The 17,215-nt window shown below is 35.9% G+C and overlaps 1 protein-coding gene across 3 annotated transcripts in view; it reads left to right on the top strand.

Annotated features, from left to right (window-relative positions):
- LOC136876531 (luc7-like protein 3) overlaps positions 1-11,977 on the top strand; it is a 239,329-nt gene extending 227,352 nt beyond the window's left edge. For 2 of the 3 annotated variants that reach the window (XM_067150563.2, XM_067150562.2), the window contains exon 9: positions 11,138-11,630. The gene's annotated coding sequence lies outside the window, so the exon portion shown is untranslated. The other variant, XR_010860603.2, reaches the window with a different exon arrangement.
- Positions 11,978-17,215: the final 5,238 nt, after the last annotated feature.

The raw sequence follows: 17,215 nt of genomic DNA, 5'->3' as shown, positions 1-17,215 counted from the left end.
ATTTGAAGAGTAAGATTGAAAAAATGCTATGAAATATTTAAAGAATAACAACATTTTAAATATAAATGTGTGTTCTTTCCAAATATTTTTTAAGAAAGAATGTACAAGCATATACTGTGTTCATTGGCTGCTTTTAGTTATAACACAAGGCTAAAATTGTGTTCTTGGAAGAAAGGTATTTGGCCCTTTAAGACAGCAATCAGTTAAAAAAATATAGGTTTCATTGGCAGTTTTTAAGGTTTTGTAAGCACCAAATGGTACTCTAAATATGCTTGCATATTCTTGTTGTAATGCGTTTTGTGTGTGATAGTTACATTTTGGGGTAGTTCTGGTATTTTTATTGCAGCGTAGTAGGCTACACCTAGGTCTGCAAATACCGGCGCATTTGTGTGGGGAAGAGAACATTTTATCCCCCCAAAATGGTGTGTGTTAGTGAACGGATCTCTTTAGAGGTATTTATCACGCAGGATTCCTATGCTATTCTCTATTACAACATGTTGGATGATAATTTGGATGTATGTGTGTGTGATTGTATATGCTAAAGTATGTATGTGCTTTCGTAAATTCATCTCTTGCAATTCATGTGAAGTAGTTAAGCAAGTTATTTGTTAACATTTCCTGCTGCGATAATTCCACAATACATAAATGCAACATGGATTGATAAAATTTGCATGAATAACTGAGATTCAAAGGCAACAAATTGCAGGAGATGAAATTTATCATTATTGTCCAGTTCTGAAATTCATTATTCAATATGATTACTTTCAAAATGGTAAAAAAGATTTTTTTTATTGATTTCCGTGATGTATTCCATTTTTGTTGAATATATTTGCAGTATCATGTTAAGTTTCCAAAATAATTTAAATGAATTTGACACTGTAGGTTTCTTAGATTTGTAAAGTTACAACATGTAGCTAAAAATGAGACCCGTGCAACATTTGCTAGTTGAGAAATGTTCATTTTTCTCCATTCTTATGATTTATTTGAATTGTTGTTTTTTGGACTTTTACTGAATTGTTGTTTTTTGGACTTTTACTTTGGGATTTAGATATAATAAATGGGTCCATATTTGTTAGGTGATCGAGGGCATAAATGGCAATGGTACTTGAATTCCATTTCCCAGTATCTAGCTATTTTCGTGAATATTGTCTAACAGTAATCCATTAGAAGTACTTCAGAACAATTTCTCTTACATATTTAGTTCATAGCATAATGTGTAATTATTGAACAAATCACTTGTGCCCCATTTGGTGTAATTGCTCTACCTGGAATCATGAAAATCTGTAAATAAATAAAAAAAACTCTTCAGTCAAAACATTTTGTAGTTATTTGATATGGTTTAGTGATCAGGACACTTTAAATGCTGGATTTACCACATACCACAAGCAGTACATTTTTGTATAAATTAGGTATTAAATTTATCATCACATTGCTTTGCATGAGAAAACAAGTTCTTCAAATAAATTTCTTACTTTCTTCAATGACAGACAATTCTGTCAGTTCTTAAATATTTCTTGTAGCATTGTGATTGTGATAAAGTTGAGAGTTGTTAATTCAGCGGTAATGTATTGGGTTTTCTCTCCCTTTTTATATGTAAAATTGTATGAGATTTTCTTGTAATTCATAACTCATAAAGCCTCATATCTTGTGTGGCCTCTTGACATTGAGGCTAGAGACTTGAACTGAGATGGTCTCCTCAGTTGCCAGTGTGTGTCATCTTGATTGCATTAATAGCTGCAAACACTGTATCAGTAATAATCTGTTAAGGTATGTTCTTGATTGATGTCTGGATGTCAGATAAAATTATGTAAACTCTATAACAATCCCTGCTTGCAACATAAATGTGTAGTTATTTCTTCTGAAGTAAATACAATTTATATAATAATTGATTTATGAAAATAAGATATCTTCAGTCCATTAGAAGAATATTCAGAAGATTATTTGAAAAAAATTTTACAGTTGTCAGTGTTTCATTGAAACACCCTGTTCTCATTCGTTGATTTCAATTATGATTTTGAATTATGTTCTGATAAGCAAATCCCTTCAAAATGCTTCATTATTAGTTGTGCAGCCTTTCACACTTCGAGGTACTGAGTTCTTATTGTAGTTTCTTAGTCTCCTTTCCATTTCTCAAACCAAATAAACTTGTAACTCTCTTGATATCTTTATTCATAGTATTTATCAAAGTTCATTGCAATATTATTCAAGAAACTGCAAAAGTTGAGCTGTTCACTTTATTCTGCAAAATGTTAAATGTAAACATCTTTAAAAATGTAGTTTGCATGTTCTCATTCTCTTCTAAAAAGAATGGTGATATGTAGGCCCTGGATTCTTGAGTTTGAACCTATTTTTTTTTCATTGCATCCTAATTAGAAAATGTTAGCATTTTTTTTATTTTTTATTCCCAATCTTATTGAATCTAAAAAGGGCTAAATGGAACCTTCAAGACATATAAATGGCTAAAACGGCCCTTTGAAAAATCTATTAGGAAAGTGCTACCACCAGTTATTTTGATTTTTACTCAGGTTGCATATGTTGTATGGAAGCTTTAGAATTGGGGGCTGCTCATAGAATACAAAGAAATGGAATGCAGGATTCTCTGAAAAGAAAATGGGTGCAATAGCCCATTAACCTGGCCTCTACAAATGACATACTGAGAAGCAAATTTCACTTTTGAGGCTTATCTAGTATTTCACTTACTGTAAGAAATAAATTATCAATACAATATATCAAGTATACTTGATATTGCACTTAAACACAGAACAAAAATGAAATGTATAGCCTTCCTGTCACTCATGAGCGTATATCGAAGTTGCTTTGTGAGGTTGTGTGCCTTATTCAATTAGTGGTTTTACCGAGCTCGATAGCTGCAGTCGCTTAAATGCGGCCAGTATCCAGTATTCGGGAGATAGTAGGTTCGAACCCCCACTGTCGGCAGCCCTGAAAATGGTTTTCCGTGGTTTCCCATTTTCACACCAGGCAAATGCTGGGGCTGTACCTTAATTAAGGCCACGGCCGTTTCCTTCCCACTCCTAGCCCTTTCCTGACCCATTGTCGCCGTAAGACCTATCTGTGTCGGTGCGACGTAAAACAACTAGCAAAAAAAAAATTTTGTGGTTTTTTTTTTTTTTTTTCAGATAGTGCATGTAGAGTTTATGGTAACATATTTAACATGCCAAAATATGTCTTCAGAACCTTATCTGATAGGCAGTGCATTGCAGCAGATACTAATTTCTTTCCTGATGAAAAGAACCTTTTTGTAAAGCCTGTCAAGAACAAGTAAATCTAAATAACAATGCTGCATCTTTGCCCCTAGTAATTTATTTACTTATGAACAGCTGCAGCATTATATATCTATTTTACTTTCTACAATACATTTGGCACAGTACAAGAGGAGCAATATTCAGTTGTGACTATGAAGCTTTCCTTGCACCATTTTCAGTGATATGTTGGAATATGGCATAAATTAAGATGCTATAATCGCAAGAAAACCTATCTTTTTCAAATATTATACTGTGCTCGACATTAACATTCTGTTATTTTCCTACATTGACACATTCATAGGCAATTGACACATTTATTGTTACAATTTACAGTCACGCAGAAAGAGAATGAACACATGGTAGTTCATATTCTTTGCGCTCAATATTTTATCAGACATAATTTTTATTATCAAATTATTTTATCTGCATGAAGATAAACTCTGTCGATTCCTACAACAAACATCATGTATAGGTTCATTTGTTTCTAAAAAAAAAAAAATATGTAACTGTGAGGAACTTATCCAACGCCACTCTCTTTTTAAGTTACTCTATAAAGATGGTGGGTTTAAGTGTAAGCTACTGTTTGCAATTTCTGGGTGAAAATGATAGTATTTTCACTAAGAAAAATAGAATTCCTGTTATCCATACAATAAAATGTAATACATCATTTAAAATGTTTTATGTTTAATTTTGCACAGTTCTAGTGTTTTGTGAGTTTCCCTGTTCATTTAGTTTCTCAAAATAGTAGTATTTAAACCATTCTTCAATAATTTTTATTCAGTTATCCTCTACAGCAGTATCATATGAATGAGTGTTTCATTTTGTAGCGACATTGTACATTATACCTTTTTGATATAACTGACTGCGCACATAATAAGCATTTTGCAAGGGCCACTTCTTTTTAGGATGCCATCTCCCTACAAAGGTTGGCAATCCAGTTGATAATGAGAACTTGTGAAACAGCAGTTCGAAAGATTTCAGTGCAATTTCTTCCATACCAGCAGCACAGATCTTTGATGATGATGATGCTTGTTGTTTAAAGGGGCCTAACATCGAAGGTCATCGGCCCCCACAGATCTTTAAACCAGGAATTTCTCCCTCTCCCCAGAGATCATTTTCCTTCAGTTTTCCCCTCGAAGAGTTGGAGAAGTTCATATTGTTCACCTCTCATGATGTGCCCAGTATACCTGAGCTTTCATTCCTTTATGGTTGTTAGCTCTTTTTTCTTATTTAACAAGCTCAGGACTTCCTCATTGGTCTTTTCTACTCAAGTTATTAAAAGTATTCTTCTGTACAAGTCTATTCCAAAAGCTTCAATCTGCCTCTCCAGCAAAGGGCTCAACATCCAGCCTTCAAAACCATAGAGAAGGGAAGTGAGAACATACCATCACATCATCTGAACTCTGAATTGAAAATTGAGGTCTCTACTGGCGAATATGGCTCTCATACTATGGAACAAACATTTGGCTTGCCCAATCCTGGAAAAAATTTCATTCTTGGGATCGCAGTGCTCAGTCACTACAGTCCCAAGATATTTGAAAGATGACACTTACTGTACAATTGTGTTGTTGGTGTGCAGGGAGGCCACTGGTAGCACAAAAAAAAAAAATTGTTCCCACTGGCTGTCTGCAACTAGTGAGGATAAACACAACCTTGATGCACTGGAGAGGAGTTACAAATATATCATCATCATCATCATCATCATCATGAATTCCTTCCAAAGAGCCAGGTAGGTTGTTTAAGAACGATTCAATTCAGTCACTACGGATCTGCATTTAGGGCAGTCGCCCAGGTGACAGATTCCCTACCTGTTGTTTTCCTAGCCTTTTTTTAAATGATTGCAAAGAAATTGGAAATTTATTGAACATCTCCCTTGGTAAGTTACTCCAATCCCTAACTCCCCTTCCCATAAACAAATATTTTCCCCAATTTGTCCTCTTGAATTCCAACTTTATCTTCATATTGTGATCTTTCCTACTTGTAAAGACACCACTCAAACTTATTCGTCTACTGATGTTATTCCATGCCATCTCTCCACTGACAACTGGGAACATACGACTTATAATACCAATATAATTGGTCCGTTATTGGACATTGTAAATTTTCCAGCTAACTCATTCTGGTTGCCAGCGTTTCACCCCAGTGTGGTGCTAAGCTGTGCTCATCAGTTGGTGAATAGCACACTCACCAAGACGCATGGCTAGTGCATACCGTGGAGGCCACTGTGTAGGCTGCTTGGAGCCACCGGCAGTGCCAATGCACTATGAGAGACTAAACCACTAGCGAAAAATTGTCTGTTTCTACTGCTATTACGATTAGAGCCCCTATTTTTTTCAAATTATCTGCAAAATTTTTGTTTGATCTATTCTCAGATTGTATCTTTATTTAATTGGTCTAGATTTGCAATACTACCAAGTTTTGAAACAGGAAAATATCACAAAATCAGTCATGAACAAGAATTGGAAAACAAGTGCAAAATATGCACCATAATTGCCACAAAACTCAATATTTTTTTTTCTGGTATAACCATTATTTTGATTTGGCACATACATTCGGCGTGCTTCTGCACAGACAGACTGCACTACTCTCTTGAAGGGAACCTTTAGCCATTTGGCGATAGCAGCATGGTTTAATTACACAGGCCTGCAAAATTGAAAAATGCAAGACAAGTTTTTGCTAATTTGTATGGTATTTGGTGTGCTTATTTTGAAAATGGCCTCAATTTTTGTCCATCACGTCAGGTTTTTCTGTAAAACCGATATTGATTAAACTTTTTACATCAAATTATGGTTTAGTTTCTAGAAGAATATCACCAATATACTGTTTTAATTTGTTTTTATTTAGGTAACTTACATAAAATAGACGATTGACCAAGAGGAATCCTTTTGCTATTGGCTGTGCGTCTCACTGACACAGATAGGTCTTATGGCGACGATGGGATACGAAAGGGCTAGGAGTTGGAAGGAAGCGGCCATGGACTTAATTAAGATACAGCCCCAACATTTGCCTGATGTGAAAATGGGAAACCACGGAAAACCATCTTCAAGGCTGCCAACAGTGGGATTCGAACCCACTATCTCCTGGATGCAAGGTCACAGCTGCATGCCCCTAACCGCACGGCCAGCTCGCTCGGTCAAGGGGAACAAATGTATGTTTACATGGAAGTTTGAAACAAATTTTAAACTGAGCATAAAACAGAACAAAGATTCTATTTAAATACGTATACTCTTTTCCTTTGAAACTTCTTTATTACATTCTATTATGTTTAATCTCAGGCCTATCTCTTATCTAACAGTAGTCAGTGAGCTTTATGTCCCATCTTCCTTTATATTTGCACTGCATATCTTTGATGTCTTGGTGGAACCTTTCAACCCTGTTCTTCACTGACTGCTGTTAAATTTTCAGGGGAAAAGTCCGCATGTGAGTGAAGGAAATGTACGAGGGCGAGTCAATAAATAAGTCGCAATCATGTGTGTGCCTTATACCATTTGAAATTACGCGCACAAGTTTTGCCAGCAGATGGCAGCATATGTATGCTTGTCGTACAACATCTTGCAGGCAGTCAGTCAGAGGCTGTTAGTGCACGATGGCACATGTGTTGCATGACTGTACACGGGAACAGCGTGCATTTGTGCGTTTTTTGTGGACCAAAGGACTGTCCACAGAAGAAGTGAATCACGAAATGCATCCCGTCTATGGTGAAGACTGTTTCTCACAGAAAGCTGGGTTCAGTTGGATCCAGAAGTTTAACCATGGAAGGAAAAGCATCAGAGGTGGGGAGCGTCCTGGTTGTCCTGCGGAGGTGTCAACTGCAACCACATTGCAGCGTGTGGATCAACTCAGTGATTTTCATCTGTTTGGGCCCCTAAAAAAAATCATTCGGGTGGCCGTCATTTTGATACAGATGATGCCGTAATCTATGAGGTTACACGTTGGCTGCGACAGCAACCAAAGGAATTCTTTGCTGCTGGCTTTCAAGGACTCGTGAAGCGATGGTATAAGTGCCTGAATGTGCAGGGTGAATATGTAGAAAGTGAAATAAATGTCAGAAAGTTACTTGGATTATTTTTGCCTCAACTCAGTTTTGCGACTTATTTATTGACTCACCCTCTTATTTTGACACAGAGCAACCCAATGCTTGAAATTTGTCCAGCATATTCATTACAGTTGCTTTATAGTAAAAGACACCTCCGTACAGGCCATGAAGGCCCTTGGAGGAGTGGAAGGTAAAGGCTTCCACCATTGTTAACTGTGGCACTTGATGGGGTAGAGTAGTTAGCTCTACGCCTGGCCGCCTTTGCCCCCAGGAATTAACCTGGTACTCATTTTTGGTGTAGGCTGAGTGAACCTCAGGGCCATATGCACCTCTGGAAGTGGAAATCTCGTTTCTTAAATTTTACGACTTCCTGGTGGGGATTCGAATCCACGTCCTTCCGGGCAAACCAAGCACGCCTTTACCGCCTCGGCCAGGCAGCCCGTTGCTTTATAGTCAGGATCCTTGTAATTACCCGAAAGCATGGAGATTACTTTCAAATCACCGCAGATGGCCCAACCATTGTCGGCATATTTTATTTTGTTGAGAACGAGAGCCAGGTTTTCATAGCGTTCTTCTAAAGGCAGTGTCCAACTGGTACAAGTGCATACTGGCTTCCATTATGGAGGACAGCTTTCAGGCTCCTTTTCAAAGAATTTATAAACAGCCTCCATTCATCTTTATCGTAGGTGATATTAAATTTACTCATCAATCTGGGAACATTAGCAAAATAGACCAGTTTCTTCTCTTCCTCAGAATACTTAACAAATTCTTTTTTCGATTCCTGTACCAATAAAAAGATGTTCCTTTGGCCAATAAGTTTTTTTTCAATCTGGAGCCCAACAATTCAGCTGCCTCTTTTGAAAGGCCCAGTCACTAGTCAGATCATTAAGTTTGACCTGAGAGAAGGGTGAACCGCTTTCAGAGGGCTTATTTTCGGTATCGGAGCCTTCATCTTCAGGTTGTTGAGAGTCTGAAGACTTTGAAGAGATGATCAGCAATTCATTTGGAGGCAAAGGCACTGGCACATCGGGTCCATGAGGAACGGGGCATATGGCCGATGAAATGTTATCGGGATGAGAGATTAGCCTTTGATTTCTACGGTTATACCCAAGGGCATGGCGGGAATAAAAGTAACAATCATTGGAGTGGTTTTTCGGCTCCATCTATGTCACAATTCCAAATCGTAAAGCAGTCTTCTTTTCTTTGAGCCACAAGCGTAGATCATTGAGACACTGCACACAAACTTTGAGGAGCAAAATATGCAAGATAAAATTGTCTAACATAGTCTTTAATGTTGCCTGCTGTCATTTCTTGATGGATGCAGTACTTTTTCATCCATCGCTTGGCACAGGCCAGAGTAAAGTGTAGCTTCCACCGAGGTCCCAGTCTCATCCATGGCTGTGACTATATGAAAGCTGCTGGGGTATGGGTGGTGCTGAGTAATAACATTCAGAGCACGACTAGTGTGTTTGAGTGTTATGAAAGGTGTTGTTCATAGGGTTAGTCGTGCTGCAGTAGCACTTTCTGGCCCAGTGAGGAAAGCAATGGCAAACTACCTCACTCCTCATCTTGCCTAGTATGCCTCATGTTGGTGCTCCCATTGGTTTTTGCGGTTTCCTTATAACCACATAACTATTGGTGGTGCTATTTGAGGATCCAACCAGCCTCTGGGCTGATGACTTAACAGACAGTCTGTAATGCTCCTCATGCGATTTTTACTAACACTATATTCGCCACATATATAACCAAAGTCATCTGGCGCATTTTCACAACGTCTCGAACTGGAAGCCATGTTTCACGAAGCGCACAGAGAAAAGCAACTGTTTAAATAGTTTTTGTGAAGAAGTTTCCACTTACCAGTGTATCAGCGCACGTACAACACTACTTGGCAAGCGTTCCTGCGAGGTCACCGAACTGAGATGATCTGATATAAGGATTCGCGCGACGCTATTGGTAAGATATATTGCTACGGAAATGGAGAGATGGCGATGGTAAGGTGTTGCAGAGGGGTAATCTGTAGGTTTCACGATGGTAGAATGTTGGTCAGGCAGAGAGGGAAGAAATGCAACGCTGAAAACAAGCTACGGTAAATGTTCATAAAAATCCAAGTAGAACTCAGTTTTCAAGAAAACATTACGTGATAGAACCTTTTCATTACTGTTTTTGAAATCGGCCCCAAAAAATACATAAAACTCGGATATCACTTCCCTTGTATTCTTTTTTTTTTTCATCGCAGGCCTGTGTTGTTGTACAGATAAATCAGAATCATGATTTCCATGAGTAATCTATAGCTCGTAACTTTTCTTCTTTTTGGATGTTATTACTGTGTTTATTTATAAAAATATTGATGGGAAAATTTAAAGTGGTGGCAGTTCATTCCAGAGTTGAAGAATATAAAGGTTTTTTTTATTTTTAAAAAAGAAATCTATTAATGTGCAAATAATAAAATGTGCAAATTAACTGACAACACAGACATGTATGAAAAGCACCTCAAATACTTGGAAGTGCACATGAAAACAAGGAGTTAAACTCACAAAAGGGATTGAAATGGCAACAATCCATTTGGGACACTTATCTAGGCTGCAAAGACTAGCAGGGAGGAATTTAATGTGGATATGGCAAAAACGTTTTTTGCAGCAAAAGCGGTTTCTGTAAATGCAAGAAGTAATGTCGTGACGTGATGTGATGTGATGCAGCTGAACTCTTGCAAAGTATATACGAGCCCGAAGTTACTTTCGTATTTATTAGGGTATGGGTGCTATCATGTAATAACAAAGAAGGTTTCTCGTAGAGAGTTCATTTTAAGGAAAATGAATTTGGTTTAAATCTTTTGTTTGGTTCTTATAATTACTGTAGTCTAGCTAGCAGCTAAGTATGGCATTGGTTCTTAGTACTAATGTATATTTCAATTTCAAAGTAAAGATGTGCGATTTCTCTTTATTCTAGTTTCTTTGTTCAGAAGCTATTATTTACATCTTTCTAATAAATCTTAAATTCTAGCTGTTTTGTTATCCACAGTAATTGATCCTCATTTGTATAAATCATATCAGCTGTATCTGTCTGGACATTTAAGGTTTCTACTTGACTGGCTTGAATCATCCTCTTTGATGCAGTTAAATATCCATTTTTAATAACTTAAAAAAAGATTGCTGCAGATTGTTAAAATAGCTAGTTCATAACCCACACTGAAATTGAAACAGGTCTGTACTTTCATCACGATTTTGCTTTCTGACATTTTAATCTTGATGTACTCTGTATTTTAGTGTGATTGAAACATGTACAATATTTCCATAATCTCCTTGTTCTTCTCTTCGATGTTCTTATGGGTGAACCCACTTACCTGTCTTCTAAATTACTTCTTGCAAATAGTCTTTTTTTTTATGTGATACTGGAAATTACATAGTAATATATTTCTGTTCCATGCTTCGTAATACTGTCTGCTGTGCTAATTTTGTGGTTGTTTGGTCTCGATCATTGCGTACTACATTGAAACGTAAGAAAGGGAAGTGCAATGTATTATAATTTGATACAACATTTCACAATTATAATTTGCCACAGTATTTGCTTTGGGTAACCTTCAGAAGGGATTTCTTATGCACAAGTTTTCTTTTTACACCACCCTTGTATCGGAAATGAAATTTGTTTTCCTATTGTGGCATTTGATAGTGATCAAACGCTTATTTTTTTATTTTCCTCTTGTATCAGTGAACAGTTTGGATTTAGTCATCATATTATTTGTCTTAGTTACCATTTTGTAAAAGTAATCATGAGTTACTAAATTGTTGTGTGTTTATCTTTGTTTGCAAACATTGGATTGATTTGTTTAAATCCTTTGCAGCCTCCTAATGCCACTCCTTATGAGAAGAAATGAAGTGGAATTCTTGCCACAATATTATATATTTAAAAGTCTGTAATGGAGGATATGATGCCTTATTGATGCCAATTTCAAGAGGGATATCAGCCCAGGAGAGAGAACTCGTTGGAACGGCCTGCATACATCAACTCTTTAGCAAGGTGACCTTAGCACATAAGTCTTGTCATTGTAGATAGATAAGAAATTCACATATTTTCAATGTATACACATTCCCTTATGTTGTTACTCAGCTGTGGCAAATAAAGTTTGTAAAGGTGTCATTGAAAATAATTCGTGTGTTGCACGATTGTTATTTGATCTTTGCAGTTAATATAGTAGTTAATTTTAACTCTCGTGTATTATGATGTCACCATTATTTTTTTATAGAAATATAATTTGTTGGATTTCATGACTATGAATTTGTTACATACACTGCCAAGAAATTAAGATTCAAATAAACATTTATGGTACAATTGTACGTTATAGAGTTGTGAATTTGAGAAGATAAAACCATGAGCATGAGACAAAAAGTATTGTATTATTAATTCTACCTAGGAAAAAAAATCTTCAGCTTCAAATATCGAGGTTCTTGTCTTCAAGGATTTCCACTTTCAGAGGTATGTTGAATCAGTAATTTAAATTAGTACCTGCAGAATATCTGGTTCACAATTGAAAACATTATGACGTTAGTATGCTACACAAGTATTAAAGAAAATCTAGTCGATTCATAAACTTTTTGTGTCTACCACAGAATGTGAATTGGTTCAAATTTCAGTCAGGTATTTACTACTACTCTTGGTCATTTATGTATTTTGATCTGCTGCTTCATTTTCTTTGGAATTTTCAGCCTGTATGGTCATTTCTCTAGAAGAATGTAGTACATGGCACGTCTCAAGTTGTAAATGCTGTAATATGCTTATGCTGGAAAATGAACTGAGTTTGTTTTGGAATTCGAGAATGTAATTTATATAGGACTTGTTTGCAAGAAAATAGGAGATACATCAATTAAGCAAATAAAATTAGTTTTGATGTTTGATTTATAATAAAAGATTTTAAGGAAACCAAAGAATTAATGAGATAAAAAAATGGCTTACAAATTTCTGCATTGCTTCTAGGTTAAGCCTGTAAGAGAAATGGGTTGGCTGATCATCTGTTTTGAGCTTTGAATCCCCATTAAAGAATGCGAGCTGTTCATGGAAAGAGTTTTGGCAATTGTTTTAGTTGTAATGACAAGAATAAGTATTTAAAGCGGAAGAAATGCCTTGTTATAACAGGAGTCCAATTTAAACATGGCTAGGAAGTCGGACATAACAAAGAGTACAGATAGTTGATTGGCCGAGTAAGAGAAGGGGCTAACCCACAAAAACGAAGTTTCGAGATAAATAAGGTTTTGTTAAATTATACAAAACACACAACAAAATTGAAAATTCAAATAACAATTTATAGTCTTTAAATTACAGTAATTACATATCAGTGTAACTCTGAAAATTAAGAGTAGAATAACATTTTAAGTTTAATTGTTAATAAAACTACATTAGTTTTAAAATAATACTTTAGTATGCTAAAAAGATAAATTAGGAATTGTTTTCTTCCCCCTTTCTTGGTTCACTGACAAGATCTTACTTCACTTTCTTAGTAGTTCGTTTGAGACTTAAATATAGCCCGTGATGCACAGCTGGAATATATGGCAATAGATGCAGCAAATTTCTGTTTTGAGTGATTAATATTCCTTCCTGATGGGTACAGGGTAGTCAGGTTTTCTATTGCTTGTTTTAATACTTTGTTTGTAAGTACCACTTTCATGTTGGTGTTTTTTTTTTTTCTCTCTCTACTCAGTACTGTAAAAACAAAAACAAAAAAAGTTCTGTTGTAAGCTTCTGACTCGAGTAAATAAAGAAATACTCGGTACTTTTACCCTCGGCACTTACTGTAGTTTGTCCTTCACTACAATTTTTAGTGTGTCTTTAAATACTTGAGGTCTGCACATTCCATGTCCACTACTGTAAATGGTCCTTAACATTGTTTCTCCATTGTTTGGGAGTGTAAACATAATCATCTTGTCAAGACTTTTTCTCTACCATTCAGAAATCACTATCACTTGGCAAAAATGTGTGGCCAGGTACTAGAAACGAATGTTTTATTTCATCAAACTTCCCAGTATGTACCAAAATGTAATACAGAATAAAGATAACCATATACTTATTTTGGCCACTACAAGAATCTGAGAAGAACCAGAGTTTTGTTTTGTTTTGGGTTAATTGGTGGTTAGCCAAAATTTGTAGTAGGCATGGACCTATTTCACAGGATCACAGAGAAACAATGTTTTCCGTCCACATACACAATACCATATTTGTCATTGCAGACATGAACACCTAGGTTAAACATCCCACAGCTGCCTGAGATGGAACACTTTTTCTGTAAGTATTTTAGGTAAAGGTAAAGCCTGCTGTAAGTCGTATGTAATAACTAAATATTCATAAGTAGGATCTTCGGCATCTTTTCTGGCATCAAAGTTTTGTATCCTTGTTCTGCTTTTATTTGATGAAGCCTAACTTCATAAGGGACATCATTCTCATCTGTAGCCCTCCACTCATCCCATACTGTACAGGTGTCACTTAAAGGTTCCTTAAATCCAATTTTGAAAGTTTTTATATGAGAAATACTTAAATTTCCCATATGAAGGGGGTAGGCCTATGTCACTCTGTTCCTCGTGTTTGAGATAGTCTGTGCATTTCGGAAACTGATGCCACCGACCTTATGTGTCTCTTGCATGGGTTTTTCCTTCTACTATAGTGGCTAATGTACCTAGGAAACACGTTAACGTGTTTACATGCAAAATTAAATTGACAATTATTTTCTTTCCAACACTTCCCAAGTCTTCCTCTCTTGTCCTGACATGGTACTGATGGGATGGAAGGTGACCCAGACTTGCATCACTGTCACTAAAATCATTGTCAACTCTTCCACATGATTGTTCTTCTTTCATCTCGCCACACTTTCTAGATATTAAAAAGGTCACAAAAAGCTTTTAAACACACACCTTAAAATCTTTACTGCCTTGTTTTTTTTTTTTTTTTTTTTTTTTAGGTAATAATAGTATGTTTCCTTTCCCTCAGGCTCACTTTCCTTTTTTGCATAGGCTCCCTTAGATGTTTTTAGTTTAATCAGACCACTGAACAAAAAAGCATTTTGTATGTTGTAATTTGCAAGTTTGTAAAATCGTACAAAACAGTTTTCTTTTCCAATATCAGATAGTTTGTAGAATTCACACCACTTAACATTAGCTTTTTCATTCTTTACTGCGCACTTACATCCTTCACCCATTCTCTTAGCTGGCACAAGTTTCTTTTCTGACATTTTCTCAAGTGCAAATAAAACCACTAATTGTCCATATGTTGCAATATTTCACAAAAGAATAATTTTTTTCACACTTCTTCATGTCACAATTTTCTCAATTCTCAAATGTTTACTGTTTGAATTGTTTACCATCCCTACTTGAAAAGATTTTTACTTCACCCAGTACACTGGGAGCTGAACGATTACACACTGTGGCATCCCAAAAGATTAGGACACAGTTTGGCCTTTGATCACACCACTAAACTTTATGGTTAGAGCATTCTTCATTGCATGTTAATAAAAAATTTGAAATTTGGAGAAAAAGACTTCACCCCAAAAAATTCAGAACTTTGTATGACTTTTTTTTTTGCGAGGATGAAATACAGTTTTGACCTAGGAAGGCTGAATATCAAATGTATCAAATGTACTGAATATCAAAGTTCCAAGTTTTGTGAATCAGTCACTCGCAAAATCTATGTATCATTTTATCTTGCGTGTGATTGTTCTGGCATTTACTCCATGCATTTCTAAATTGCAAAATTTGCTCTTGGATTTAATGCTTTTAAGTTTTCTTCCCAATAATAATACTTTATTAATGGTAATACCATTTTCCTATATTGCTTATAAAACTACTAATAGTAACATATTTGTCACATTTATTAATCTCCTATGACAATCCCATTCAATAATATGGCTGATACACAAAAAGAGGTAACTATCAGAAGGTTCATTTAACAGTAGGATTCAGTACATGTGGTTAGTATGAAGGATAAATCTTGAGGAACAATAAGTTACAATCAGCAAACAGGTTTACTTATTATTATTATTATTATTATTATTATTATTATTATTATTATTATTATTATTATTATGATTATGATTATGATTATGATTATTATTATTATTATTATTACTGACCTTGAAAAATAATGTTATCAGTTAACTCACAGAACTTTCTGAACTCATTTCTATTAGAGATAAGTGTTTTACCGTAAATCGGTATTTAACGTTACATTAACAAAAACAGGTTTTGAAGTCATATCCATAGATGGCTTGATTTGACATTTGATTGCTCTTTTCCAATACTTAAGATAGGTTTTCAGCAGTTATGAGATAGGAAAGGACTGGGAAGGAAGCGACAATGGCCTTTAAGTTACCACCTCAGTGGGGAAACCATTGAAAATTATTTTCAGGGCTGCTGACAGTGGTTTTTCAAACCTACCATCTCTGTAATGCAAGCTTACAGTTGCACAGTCCATACTGTTCAGTAACGTCCAGATTTTATGATGGTTTATTTTGATGTTCTTTCCTTTGAAGATAGTTATAAAAGTATTGTGCTTGCCGTGTTTTGTATGCTGCAGTTGTTTTAACCTAATAGATTTTCTTGCTTCAAGAGTTGTAACATTCTATATAGAAAAGGCCCTGTGGTGTTGGGGTAGCACGCTTGCCTCTTACCTGGAGACCCCGGGTTCAATTCCTGGCCCGGTCAGCGATTCTTACCTGGATCTGAGAACTGGTTCACAGGCTGTGAGAGAGGCCCCAGTCTAGAAAACCAAGACTGACAGCAGAGCGGATTTGGCGTTCCGAGCACACGGCACCTCGTAATCTGTAGGCCTTCAGGCTTAGCAGCCTGCTAATACATAATTACAGCCTGAAAATAAGAGCAGTAGCGATTACAAGAACGCCATTACACAATGTTTTTGGTTCATATGGCAGCAAGTCGCTCATTTGTTTCCAAGGAAACATATACAAGGAGATTGTTTCTATGATTAAAATGAGTAAGAAGCATCTGTAACAGGTTTTTTTTTCTTTTAATAGTTTGCATTTGACTACATTATTCATTTCAGTTTTCTCCCCTAGTGCTCTTCTTCAGAATTCAATTGTTCTGTGTATGAAAATTGCTTATTTTGATAAATATGTCTTGGAGCTGGGGGTCTTCCAAAAAGCACCCTAAAACTGGCAATGTTAAATTCTGTACCGGCAGCCATTTTGTGTAATATTTACGTACAAAGTGGATTCTTATTTTCATCCTATTGTGAACAATGATCCACGGCACTGTTGCATATTGTTGGAAAGCTAATAAACCACAGATTCAGTTGGTAACATTAACTTTTCTGTGAGACTTGATAAGAAAAAGGAAATGAGACTTGAAAATGATGGAATTATTTCATGAACAACATCAAAATTCTAACAACGTAAAAATATGAGATGAAACATGAAAATACAAAATCCAAGATATACACAATAATGCACATGTATATACATAATACATGTGAAAGTTTCAAGTCTATGCAATAATACATGTTTGGTAAGAAAAAATATATTTTTCCATATAGGCTGGCCGGACTATAACCTACGCAGATGCACGAACTTGATATAATAAGTGTTATCGCAGCAGCTATGCCAGTTACAGTACAAGCTAACTAAAATGAAAATGTTGTAGACGGAAATAAGAACAACGAAGGTGCACTTTTAGCTCGGCAATACATAATTACAACCTCAAAATATGAGCGGTAGCGATAAGTGCAGCACCATTATCCAATATTTTGGTTCGTATAGCAGCAAGACGCTCATTTGTTTCCAAGGAAACATATACAATGAGACTGTTTCTATGATAAAAATGAGTGAGAAGCATCTGTAAACTTCTAGGACCACAAGACAAGACATGTGACACCATCTGTTAATGGAATAGTGCTACTAAATGAAAAATAAAAATGCGTTGAAGAA

This window comes from Anabrus simplex, chromosome 6 (genome assembly GCF_040414725.1).
Source record: "Anabrus simplex isolate iqAnaSimp1 chromosome 6, ASM4041472v1, whole genome shotgun sequence".
Taxonomy (NCBI): domain Eukaryota; kingdom Metazoa; phylum Arthropoda; class Insecta; order Orthoptera; family Tettigoniidae; genus Anabrus; species Anabrus simplex.
Note: the sequence above shows the minus strand (reverse complement) of the source record. Positions and strands in the feature narration are given on the sequence as shown.